The sequence below is a fragment of the Pseudophryne corroboree genome, unplaced genomic scaffold, assembly GCF_028390025.1.
Source record: "Pseudophryne corroboree isolate aPseCor3 unplaced genomic scaffold, aPseCor3.hap2 scaffold_294, whole genome shotgun sequence".
NCBI lineage: Eukaryota > Metazoa > Chordata > Amphibia > Anura > Myobatrachidae > Pseudophryne > Pseudophryne corroboree.
In genome coordinates this window covers 300,061-312,858 of record NW_026969607.1, presented here as the reverse complement: position 1 = coordinate 312,858, position 12,798 = coordinate 300,061, and the positions used below count along the sequence as shown (strand labels likewise).

At 41.8% G+C, this 12,798-nt stretch overlaps 2 non-coding genes and 1 pseudogene across 2 annotated transcripts; 1 reads left to right on the top strand and 2 right to left on the bottom strand.

Moving 5' to 3' along the window:
- Positions 1-330: 330 nt before the first annotated feature.
- On the bottom strand, positions 331-404 carry TRNAN-AUU (transfer RNA asparagine (anticodon AUU)). Its single transcript has one exon. It is a non-coding gene; the product is annotated as a tRNA-Asn (tRNA).
- An 8,189-nt stretch (positions 405-8,593) lies between these two features.
- Positions 8,594-8,772, top strand: LOC135015415 (U1 spliceosomal RNA; annotated as a pseudogene).
- A 2,095-nt stretch (positions 8,773-10,867) lies between these two features.
- Positions 10,868-11,030, bottom strand: LOC135015209 (U1 spliceosomal RNA). Its single transcript, XR_010213555.1, has one exon. It is a non-coding gene; the product is annotated as a U1 spliceosomal RNA (small nuclear RNA).
- Between the last annotated feature and the right edge of the window lie 1,768 nt (positions 11,031-12,798).

Below are 12,798 nucleotides of genomic sequence, written 5' to 3'. Positions count from 1 at the left end.
TAATAGGTGAAAAACCATTCCTACAAAGGTGTTAATCAGAGACTTGGCTTTGTGGACACTTTTCAGAGAGCAAATTTGTTAACATAAACATAAAATCAGAAAATGAAGAGCTGTTTAATCACTCAATTGGATTTTTCTGCCAGCATATTTTTTTTTCTCTGCAACCCACTGCTAAATTGTGCTTCCTAGCTGTTTTTTTATAAAATCACTTAATCAAATCTAACTCTGATTACATCAGAGAAGGCCAGGTACCCTACACCATAAGGGGGGTTTTTGAAATTTTGACTTGTCTACTTAAAGATCACCAAAATCTGATTACAAGGTCAATTACATCCCTGGGTGGGATTGAACCACCAACCTTTTGGTTAATAGCCAAACATGCTAACCAATTGCGCCACAGAGACACCTTGCAAAAGTCAATACTGACAAAGGCTAATAATCATTCATCTAGAACGTTTCCTAGAAAAACTTTAAAAAGTCAATAATCTGGAGAATTTTTGTAAGAAACACATTGGTACTTTCCCATGATGAGTGAGTGCTTCAGGATTTCTTGCACTTACATGGGCTATTAACCAAAAGGTTGGTGGTTCAATCCCACCCAGGGATGTAATTGACCTTGTCATCAGATTTTGGTGATCTTTAAGTAGACAAGTCAAAATTTCAAACCCCCTCTTATGGTGTAGGGTACCTGGCCTTCTCTGACGTAATCAGAGTTAGATTTAATTAAGTGATTTTATAAAAAACAGCTAGGAAGCACAATTTAGCAGTGGGTTGCAGAGAAAAAAATAACATTTTAAACCTACCGGTAATTTTTTTTTCTCGTAGTCCGTAGAGGATGATGGGGACTCCGTAAGGACCATGGTGGATAGACGGGCTCCGCAGCAGACATGGGCACTTTAAGAAAGACTTTAGATCTGGGTGTGCACTGGCTCCTCCCTCTATGCCCCTCCTCCATACCTCAGTTAGAGAAACTGTGCCCAGAGGAGACAGACAGTACGAGGAAAGGATTTTTGTTAATCCAAGGTCAAGATTCATACCAGCCACACCAATCACACCGTATAACTTGTGATATACTACCCAGTTAACAGTATGAATCAAATCTAACTCTGATTACATCAGAGAAGGCCAGGTACCCTACACCATAACAGGGGTTTTCGAAATTTTGACTTGTCTACTTAAAGATCAACAAAATCTGATAACAAGTTCAATTACGTCCCTGGGTGGGATTGAACCACCAACCTTTTGGTTAATAGCCGTACACACTAACTGATTGCGCCACAGCGAAACTTTGCAAAAGTGCATACTGACAAAGGCTAATAAGCATTCATCTAGAACGTTTCCTATAAAAACTTTAAATAGTCAATAATCTGGAGAGTTTTTGTAAGATGTTTCTTCCATCAACCAATGAAGAAACACATTGGTACTTTCCCATGATGAGTGAGTGCTTCAGGATCTCTTGCACTTACATGTACAGCAGAGTACTGTAATGGAAGCATGCTGGGTCCATAACCCAGAGGTAGGCAGATTGAAACTATCCTCTGATATATGACTTGTCTACTTAAATATTACCAAAATTTGATCACAAGGTCAATTACTTCCCTGGATGGGATTGAACCACCAACCTTTTGATTAATAGCTGAACACACTAACCGATTGCGCCACAGAGACACTTTGCAAAAAGTACATACTGACAAAGACTAATAAGCATTCATCTAGAACGTTTCCTAGAAAAACTTTAAAAAGTCAATAATCTGGAGAGTTTTTGTAAGATGTTTCTTCCAGCAACCAATGAAGAAACACATTGGTACTTTCCCATGATGAGTGAGTGCTTCAGGATCTCTTGCACTTACATGTGCAGCAGAGTACTGCAATGGAAGCATGCTGGGCCCATAACCCAGAGGTAGGCAGATTGAAACTATCCTTTGCTATATGCATTTTTTTTTTGTTCATTAAAGTAATCCAAAACTGGGATTGATATTTTAGCTTTTATTTTTACTTAAAGTACAATAACTTTTACCATTTTAATTTGTTTTAATAGTATATTGACAGTGTTGTTTTCTTTCAAAAATCCAATTAATTTTCTTTACCCGATTATTAAAATGGTAATTGACAAAAACAAACTACATTGTCACCAGAAGAGCAATACAAAATGTACAAGTGATATATTAAAATCATCTTTCCAGCTTGAATTTCAATGATGCATTGGGGCAACGATTTTGTGAGAAACATCTTCACCCTTAAATAAAGATTTTCTTTATTCCTTACCTGTGTGCTAATTAGATATCACCTTGTTTTCACATTAAACAGACTTCCACATGAGAAAGCAGCAAGGATGCAGTGGCGTTAATGTTTCCTGGTGTCAACCTGTATTATTTCAGTAGATATTGAAATGAGGATGCATCTTGCTGCCTTTCCAATGAAGCAAGTTTAATTTAGTAATAGGTGAAAAACCATCCCTACAAAGATGTTAATCAGATACTTGGCTTTGTGGACACTTTTCAGAGAACAAATTAGTTAGCATAAAAATAAAGCCAGAAAATGAAGAGCTGTTTAATCACTCAATTGGATTTTTCTGCCAGCATATTTCTTTTTCTCTGCAACCCACTGCTAAATTGTGCTTCCTAGCTGTTTTTTTATAAAATCACTGATTCAAATCTAACTCTGATTACATCAGAGTAGGCCAGGTACCCTACACCATAAGAAAAGGGTTTGAAATTTTGACTTGTCTACTTAAAGATCACCGAAATCTGATAACAAGGTCAATTACATCGTTGGGTGGGATTGAACCACCAACCCTTTGATTAATAACCAAACACACTAACCGATTGCGCCACAGAGACACTTTACAAACATACATACTGACAAAGGCTAATAAGCATTCATCTAGAACGTTTCCTAGAAAAACTTTAAAAAGTCAATAATCTGGAGAGTTTTTGTAAGATGTTTCTTCCATCAACCAACGAAGAAACACATTGGTACTTTCCCATGATGAGTGAGTGCTTCAGGATCTCTTGCACTTACATGTGCAGCAGAGTACTGCAATGGAAACATGCTGGGCCCATAACCCAGAGGTAGGCAGATTGAAACTATCCTCTGCTATATGCATTTTTTTTTTGTTAATTAAAGTAATCCAAAACTGGGATTGATATTTTTGCTCTTTTATTTTTACTTAAAGTACAATAACTTTTACCATTTTAATTTGTTTTAATAGTATATTGACAGTATTGTTTTCTTTCAAAAATCCACTTAATTTTCTTTACCCTATTATTAAAATGGTAATTGACAAAAACAAACTACATTGTCACCAGAAGAGCAATACAAAATGTACAAGTGATATATTAAAATCATCTTTCCAGCTTGAATTTCAATGATGCATTGGGGCAACGATTTTGTGAGAAACACCTTCACCCTTAAATAAAGATTTTCTTAATTCCTTACCTGTGTGCTAATTAGATATCACCTTGTTTTCACATTAAACAGACTTCCACATGCGAAAGCAGCAAGGATGCAGTGGCGTTTATGTTTCCTGGTGTCAACCTGTATTATTTCAGTAGACATTGAAATGAGGATGCATCTTGCTGCCTTTCCAATGAAGCAAGTTTAATTCAGTAATAGGTGAAAAACCATTCCTACAAAGGTGTTAATCAGAGACTTGGCTTTGTGGACACTTTTCAGAGAGCAAATTTGTTAGCATAAACATAAAATCAGAAAATGAAGAGCTGTTTAAACAGCTACTGCCTGAGGGTCTCTTGACCTGGTGCAATACCTCTGTAGCTTTTTGTTGAGGCGGGACGCCATCATGTCTATCTGGAACAGTCCCCACCGACTTGCAATCTGTGCGAAGACTTCCTGATGGAGTCCCCACTCTCCTGGATGTAGGTCGTGTCTGCTGAGGAAGTCTGCTTCCCAGTTGTCCACTCCCGGAATGAACACTGCTGACAGTGCGCTTACATGATTCTCCGCCCAGCGAAGAATTCTGGTGGCTTCCGCCATCGCCACTCTGCTCCTTGTGCCGCCTTGGCGGTTTACATGAACTACTGCGGTGACGTTGTCTGACTGGATCAGAACTGGTTGGTCGCGAAGTAAGGTCTCCGCTTGACATAGGGCGTTGTATATGGCCCTTAGCTCCAGGATGTTGATGTGAAGACAAGTCTCCTGACTTGACCAAAGACCTTGGAAATTTCTTCCCTGTGTGGCTGCTCCCCAACCTCGGAGGCTCGCGTTCGTGGTCACCAGGATCCAGTCCTGAATGCCGAACCTGCGGCCCTCTAGAAGGTGAGCACTCTGCAGCCACCACAGGAGAGATACCCTGGCCCTGGGGGACAGGGTGATCAACTGATGAATCTGTAGATGTGACCCGGACCACTTGTCCAGTAGGTCCCATTGCAAGATCCTCGCATGGAACCTGCCGAAGGGAATGGCCTCGTATGATGCCACCATCATTCCCAGGACTCGAGTGCAGTGATGCACTGACACCTGTTTTGGTTTCAATAGGTTCCTGACCAGAGTCATGAGTTCCTGGGCCTTTTCTATCGGAAGATAAACCCTTTTCTGGTCCGTATCCAGAATAATGCCCAAGCAAAGTCAGACGAGTCGTAGGAACCAACTGCGACTTCGGGATATTGAGAATCCAGCCGTTTTGCTGTAACACCTTCAATGAAAGTTATACGCTGTTCAGCAACTGCTCTCTTGATCTCGCTTTTATGAGGAGATCGTTCAAGTACGGGATAATTGTGACACCTTGCTTTCGCAGGAGCACCATAATTTCCGTCATTACCTTGGTGAAAATTCTCGGAGAAAATTCTGGAGAGACCAAACGGCAACGTCTGAAATTGGTAATGACAATACTGTACCGCAAATCTTAGGTACGCCTGATGAGGTGGATAAATGAGTACATGAAGGTATGCATCCTTTATGTCCAGAGATATCATAAAATCCCCCCCTTCTAGGCTGGCGATGACCGCTCTTAGCGATTCCATCTTGAACTTGAACCTTTTCAAGTATAGGTTCAGGGATTTTAAATTTAATATGGGTCTGACCAAACCGTCCGGTTTTGGGACTACAAACAGGGTCGAATAATTTCCCTTTCCTTGTTGAAGCAGGGGAACCTTGACCACCACCTGTTGAAGATACAATTTGTGAATTGCATTTAACACTATCTCCCTTTCCTGGGGAGAAGATGGTAGGTCCGATTTGAAAAACCGGCGAGGAGGCACCTCTTCGAATTTCAGCTTGTAACCCTGAGAAACAATTTCTATTGCCTAGGGATCCACCTGCGAATGAACCCAGATGTGGCTGAAAACTCGAAGACGTGCCCCCAACTGGGCGGACTCCTTTAGCGGAGCCCCAGCGTCATGCGGTGGATTTTGTAGAGGCCGGGGAGGACTTCTGTTCCTGGGAACTAGCTGTGTTGTGCAGCTTCTTCCCTCTGCCCTTACCTCTGGCAAGAAAGGACGCACCTCGTACTTTCTTGTTTCTCTGTGATCGAAAGGACTGCATTTGATAATGTGGTGCTTTCTTAGGCTGTGAGGGAATATAAGGCAAAAAATTTGATTTACCAGCTGTAGCTGTGGAGACAAGGTCCGAGAGACCTTCCCCAAACAATTCCTCACCCCTGTAAGGTAAAACCTCCATATGCCTTTTTGAGTCGGCATCACCTGTCCATTGCCGGGTCCATAGGACTCGTCTAGCAGAAATCGACATAGCGTTTATTCTAGAACCCAGTAGACTAATGTCACTTTGAGCATCTCTCATATATAGGACAGCATCTTTTATATGCCCTATGGTCAATAACATAGCATCCTTATCTAGGGTCTCAATCTCTGCTGATAAGGTATCTGTCCATGCTGCCACCGCGCTACAACCTCGGCCGACGCAATTGCCGGTCTGAGTAAGGTACCAGAATGTGTGTAAATGGACTTTAGGGTAACCTCCTGCTTGCGGTCAGCAGGGTCCCTGATGGTAGCCGTATCCTGGGATGGCAGCGCTACCTTTTTGGATAAGCGTGTCAATGCTTTATCCACCCTAGGGGAGGATTCCCACCGTATCCTGTCCATTGGCGGGAAAGGATACGCCATAAGAATCCTTTTGGGAATCTGCAGCTTTTTGTCTGGAGATTCCCAAGCTTTTTTACATAATTCGTTCAACTCATGTGAGGGGGGAAAGGTTATCTCAGGTTTCTTTCCCTTATACATGTGTACCCTCGTGTCAGGGACAGGGGACTCTGTGATGTGCAAAACATCTTTTATTGCAATAATCATATATCGAATACATTTAGCCAATTTTGGTTGTAACTTTGCATCATCGTAGTCGACACTGGAGTCAGAATCTGTGTCGGTATCTGTGTCAACTATTTGGGATAGTGGGCGCTTTTGAGACCCCGAAGGTCCCTGCGACATAGGGACAGGCATGGGTTGACTCACTGACTGTTCCCTAGCTTCAGCTTTGTCTAATCTCTTGTGTAATAAGTTTACATTAGCACTTAAAACATTCCACATATCCATCCAGTCAGGTGTCGGCGTTGTCGATGGAGACACCACATTAATTTGCTCCTGCTCCTCTCTAGGAGAGCCTTCTACCTCAGACATGTCGACACACGTGTACCGACACACCATACACTCAGGGAATCCTCTTATCTGAGGACAGTTCCCCAACAAGGCCCTTTGGAGAGACAGAGAGAGAAAGTATGCCAGCACACACCCCAGCGCTATATGACCCAGGAAAAAAACACAATCATTTTATGTTTACCCAGTAGCGCTGTATTTCCATATATATATGCGCCTAATTATGTGCCCTCTCTTCTTTAAGACCCTCTTTCTACCATGGTATAAGCAGGGGAGAGTCCATGGAGCTTCCCCTCAGCGGTGCTGTGGAGAAAATGGCGCTGGTGAGTGCTGAGGGAGAAGCCCCACCCCCTCAGTGACGGGCTTCTGTCCCGCTCAAATATAGTAAAAAAATGGCGGGGGCTCTTATATATATATATACAGTGCCTAGCTGCATATATATTTATTTTGCCAAAGAGAGGTCTATATTGCTGCCCAGGGCGTCCCCCCTGCGCCCTTCACCCTTACACTGACTGCCGTGTGTGAGGTGTATGGGAGCAATGGAGCACAGCTTTACTGCTGTGCGTTACCTCAGTGAAGATCATGAAGTCTTCCGCCGCCTCTGAAGTCTTCTTTTCTTCTCATACTCACCCGGCTTCTATCTTCCGGCTCTGCGAGGGGGACGGCGGCGCGGCTCTGGGACGGACGGCGAGGGTAAGACCTGCGTACCGATCCCTCTGGAGCTAATGCTGTACAGTAGCCTAAGAAGCAGAGCCTATCAACTCACAGAAGTAGGTGTGCATATCTCCCCTCTGCCCCTCGATGCAGGGAGTCTGTTGCCAGCAGGCTCCCTGAAAATAAAAAAATCTAACAAATATACTTTCTGTCAGGAAACTCAGGAGAGCTCCCTGAAAAGCACCCAGTCTCCTCTGGGCACAGTAGTAAACTGAGGTCTGGAGGAGGGGCATAAAGGGAGGAGCCAGTGCACACCCAGATCTAAAGTCTTTCTTAAAGTGCCCATGTCTCCTGCGGAGCCCGTCTATCCCCCATGGTCCTTACGGAGTCCCCAGCATCCTCTAGGACGTAAGAGAAAAATTATGCTGGCAGAAAAATCCAATTGAGTGATTAAACAGCTCCAGAGCTGCTCTGTAAGGCAAGTAAAAGGGTGTGGGCCCTGCAGCACTACCTGTAGTTTGCATTGTGCATTGGAAGCCTAGTTTGCTGTCTGTTTCCACTTCTTTTTTCTTGAGCCCCTCCCGTCTATACCCTTGTGCACTATCCTGACTTCTCCTCCCGTCTGCTTACTTTGTGCCTTCCAATGCACAATGCAAACTACAGGTAGTGCTGCATTGCCCACACCCTTTTACTTGCCTTACAGAGCAGCTCTTGAGCTGTTACAGTGCCCAGCTGCTGCAAGAAATCAGCGTGAATGCTTCAGGGGCTGGGGCATGGCCAACATGAGCCCCACACCGAAGGAGGGTGGGGGTGTTTAATGCGAACTAGGGGTCTCGCACAATGCGAACTACATGTAGTGCTGCAGGGCCCACACCCTTTTACTTGCCTTACAGAGCAGCTCTGGAGCTGTTACAGTGCCCAGCTGCTGCAAGAAATCAGCTTGAATCCTTCAGGGGCTGGGGCATAGCCAACATGAGCCCCACACCGACGGAGGGTGGAGGTGTTTAATGCGAACTAGGGGTCATCCAAGTGCCGCAAAAGGCCGCCATGCCCTGCACGCCCCTTTTCTCTTTTCATATGCAGACGAGGGTTGAAGCCAACTTTGACCCACTGCTTGGATGACATCGCCATATGCAAATCCATCTGCTGCAGGCCTTCCCCCAGGAATGCTTGCACTAGTTGTTGCATTTGGTTTGTTGTTTGGGGGTGCTTCAGTATTAGGCAGCCTTCTGCCCTCCCATGTTCATCTGAAAATATGTGTTCTCCCTGCAGTTGTTCTCCCCAGATGAGAGTTCCCTTGTGCTGCCTCAGTTGAATCTCCTTTACTTGACAGAGATGTGCCTGAGCAGCGGCCCTCCCCAGCCCTATCCCAAATCATACTTATTTTGCATAGGAGATACCATGGTCATGAAGACTGTTCTCCCAGGGTGCGGTTCATTCATTGCATTCTGGGTATGCTGACCCCTGTGATTTCCCCAAATGTGGGAAACTCGACTGCATTATTTAATGCGAACTAGGGGTCATCCAAGCACCGCAAAAGGCCGCCATGCCCTGCATACCCCTTTTCTCTTTTCATAAGCAGACGAGGTTTGAAGCCAACCTTGACCCACTGCTTGGATGACATCACTTGCTGCCTTTCCAATGAAGCAAGTTTAATTTAATAATAGGTGAAAAACCATCCCTACAAAGGTGTTAATAAGATACTTGGCTTTGTGGACACTTTTCAGAGCACAAATTTGTTAGCATAAAAATAAAGCCAGAAAATGAAGAGCTGTTTAATCACTCAATTGGATTTTTCTGCCAGCATATTTCTTTTTCTCTGCAACCCACTGCTAAATTGTGCTTCGTGGCTGTTTTTTTTATAAAATCACTTAATCAAATCTAACTCTGATTACATCAGAGAAGGCCAGGTACCCTACACCATAACAGGGGTTTTTGAAATTTTGACTTGTCTACTTAAAGATCACCAAAATCTGATAACAAGGTCAATTACGTCCCTAGGTGGGATTGAACCACCAACCTTTTGGTTAACAACTGAACACGCTAACTGTTTGTGCCTCAGAGACACTTTGCGAAAGTACATACTGACAAAGGCTAGTAAGCATTCATCTAGAACGTTTCCTAGAAAAACTTTAAAAAGTCAATAATCTGGAGAGTTTTTGTAAGATGTTTCTTCCATCAACCAATGAAGAAACACATTGGTACTTTCCCATGATGAGTGAGTGCTTCAGGATCTCTTGCACTTACATGTGCAGCAGAGTACTGTAATGGAAGCATGCTGGGTCCATAACCCAGAGGTAGGCAGATTGAAACTATCCTCTGCTATATGCATTGTTTTTTGTTAATTAAAGTAATCCAAAACTGGGATTGATATTTTTGCTCTTTTATTTTTACTTAAAGTACAATAACTTTTACCATTTTAATTTGTTTTAATAGTATATTGACAGTATTGTTTTCTTTCAAAAATCCACTTAATTAATTAATTAATTTTCTTTACCCGATTATTAAAATGGTAATTGACAAAAACAAACTACATTGTCACCAGAAGAGCAATACAAAATGTACAAGTGATATATTAAAATCATCTTTCCAGCTTGAATTTCAATGATGCATTGGGGCAACGATTTTGTGAGAAACATCTTCACCCATAAAGAAAGATTTTCTTAATTCCTTACCTGTGTGCTGATTAGATATCACCTTGTTTTCACATTAAACAGACTTCCCCATGAGGAAGCAGCAAGGATGCAGTGACGTTTATGTTTCCTGGTGTCAACCTGTATTATTTCAGTAGACATTGAAATGAGGATGCATCTTGCTGCCTTTCCAATGAAGCAAGTTTAATTCAGTAATAGGTGAAAAACCATTCCTACAAAGGTGTTAATCAGAGACTTGGCTTTGTGGACACTTTTCAGAGAGCAAATTTGTTAGCATAAACATAAAATCAGAAAATGAAGAGCTGTTTAATCACTCAATTGGACTTTTCTGCCAGCATAATTTTTTTTCTCTGCAACCCACTGCTAAATTGTGCTTCCTAGCTGTTTTTTATAAAATCACTTAATCAAATCTAACTCTGATTACATCAGAGAAGGCCGGGTACCCTACACCATAAGAGGGGGTTTGAAATTTTGACTTGTCTACTTAAAGATCACCAAAATCTGATAACAAGGTCAATTACGTCCCTGGGTGGGATTGAATCACCAACCTTTAGGTTAATAACCATACACACTAACTGATTGCGCCACAGCGACACTTTGCAAAAGTACATACTGACAAAGGCTAATAAGCATTCATCTAGAACGTTTCCTAGAAAAACTTTAAAAAGTCAATAATCTGGAGAATTTTTGTAAGAAACACATTGGTACTTTCCCATGATGAGTGAGTGCTTCAGGATCTCTTGCACTTACATGGGCTATTAACCAAAAGGTTCCCACCCAGTGATGTAATTGACCTTGTGATCAGATGTTGGTGATCTTTAAGTAGACAAGTCAAAATTTCAAACCCCCTCTTATGGTGTAGGGTACCTGGCCTTCTCTGACGTAATCAGAGTTAGATTTAATTAAGGTGCGCAAGGGCATAGAAGGGAGCGGTTTAAGAAAAGAGAAGTGGAAACAGACAGCAAACTAGGCTGGAGAGAGACCTGAGACAAAGAGATCTGAATTATACGAGAGCCGACCAGGGGAAACACAAATTATGCAGTCAAGTTTCCCACATTTGGGGAAATCGCAGGAGCAGCACACCCAGAGTGCAATGGGTGAGCCTTGCCCTGGGAGAAGCACCTTCATGATCATAGTATCTCACCTGGCAGGTAAGTAGGAGTTGGGCTAGTGCTGGGGAGGGTCGCTGCTCGGGTACGCCCCTGTCAAGTGAAGGAGATCCAACTGAGGCAGCACAAGGGAACTCTCGAAAGAAGAACAAGGCTAGAGGAAGATCTGAGACAAAGAAATCTGACTTTTACCAGAGCTGACCAGAGGAAAGCACAAACACAGTCCCCCACTACCACCAGGAAACATTAACGCCACTGCATCCTTGCTGCTTTCTCATGTGGAAGTCTATTTAATGTGAAAACAAGGTGATATCTAATTAGCACACAGAAAAGAAAATTAAGTGAATTTTTGAAAGAAAACAATACTGTCAATATACTATTAAAACAAATTAAAATGGTAAAAGTTATTGTACTTTAAGTAAAAATAAAAGAGCAAAAATGTCAATCCCAGTTTTGGATTACTTTAATTAACAAAAAAAATGCATATAGCAGAGGATAGTTTCAATCTGCCTACCTCTGGGTTATGGACCCAGCATGCTTCCATTACATTACTCTGCTGCACATGTAAGTGCAAGAGATCCTGAAGCACTCACTCATCATGGGAAAGTACCAATGTGTTTCTTCATTGGTTGATGGAAGAAACATCTTACAAAAACTCTCCACATTATTGACTTTTTAAAATGTTTCTAGGAAACGTTCTAGATGAATGCTTATTAGCCTTTTTCAGTATATGCTTTTGCAAAGTGTCGCTGTGGCGCAATCAGTTAGTGTGTAAGGCTATTAACCAAAAAGTTGGTGGTTCAATCCCACCCAGGGACGTAATTGACCTTGTGATCAGATTTTGGTGATCTTTATGTAGACAAGTAAAAATTTCAAACCCCCTCTTATGGTGTAGGGTACCTGGCCTTCTCTGATGTAATCAGAGTTAGATTTGATTCAGTGATTTTATAAAAACAGCTAGGAAGCACAATTTAGCAGTGGGTTGCAGAGAAAAAGAAATATGCTGGCAAAAAAATCCAATTGAGTGATTAAACAGCTCTTCATTTTCTGGCTTTATTTTTATGCTAACAAATTTGTTCTGTGAAAAGTGTCCACAAAGCCAAGTCTCTGATTAACACCTTTGTAGGGATGGTTTTTCACCTATTACTAAATTAAACTTGCTTCATTGGAAAGGCAGCAAGATGCATCCTCATTTCAATATCTACAGAAATAATACAGGTTGACACCAGGAAACATTAACGCCACTGCATCCTTGCTGCTTTCTCATGTGGAAGTCTGTTTAATGTGAAAACAAGGTGATATCTAATTAGCACACAGGTAAGGAATTAAGAAAATCTTTATTTAAGGGTGAAGATGTTTCTCACAAAATCGTTGCCCCAATGCATCATTGAAATTCAAGCTGGAAAGATGATTTTAATATATCACTTGTACATTTTGTATTGCTCTTCTGGTGACAATGTAGTTTGTTTTTGTCAATTACCATTTTAATAATCGGGTAAAGAAAATTAATTGGATTTTTGAAAGAAAACAATACTGTCAATATACTATTAAAACAAATTAAAATGGTAAAAGTTATTGTACTTTAAGTAAAAATAAAAGAGCAAAAATATCAATCCCAGTTTTGGATTACTTTAATTAACAAAAAAAAATGCATATAGCAGAGGATAGTTTCAATCTGTCTACCTCTGGGTTATGGGCCCAGCATTTTTCCATTGCAGTACTCTGCTGCACATGTAAGTGCAAGAGATCCTGAAGCACTCACTCATCATGGGAAAGTACCAATGTGTTTCTTCGTTGGTTGATGGAAGAAACATCTTA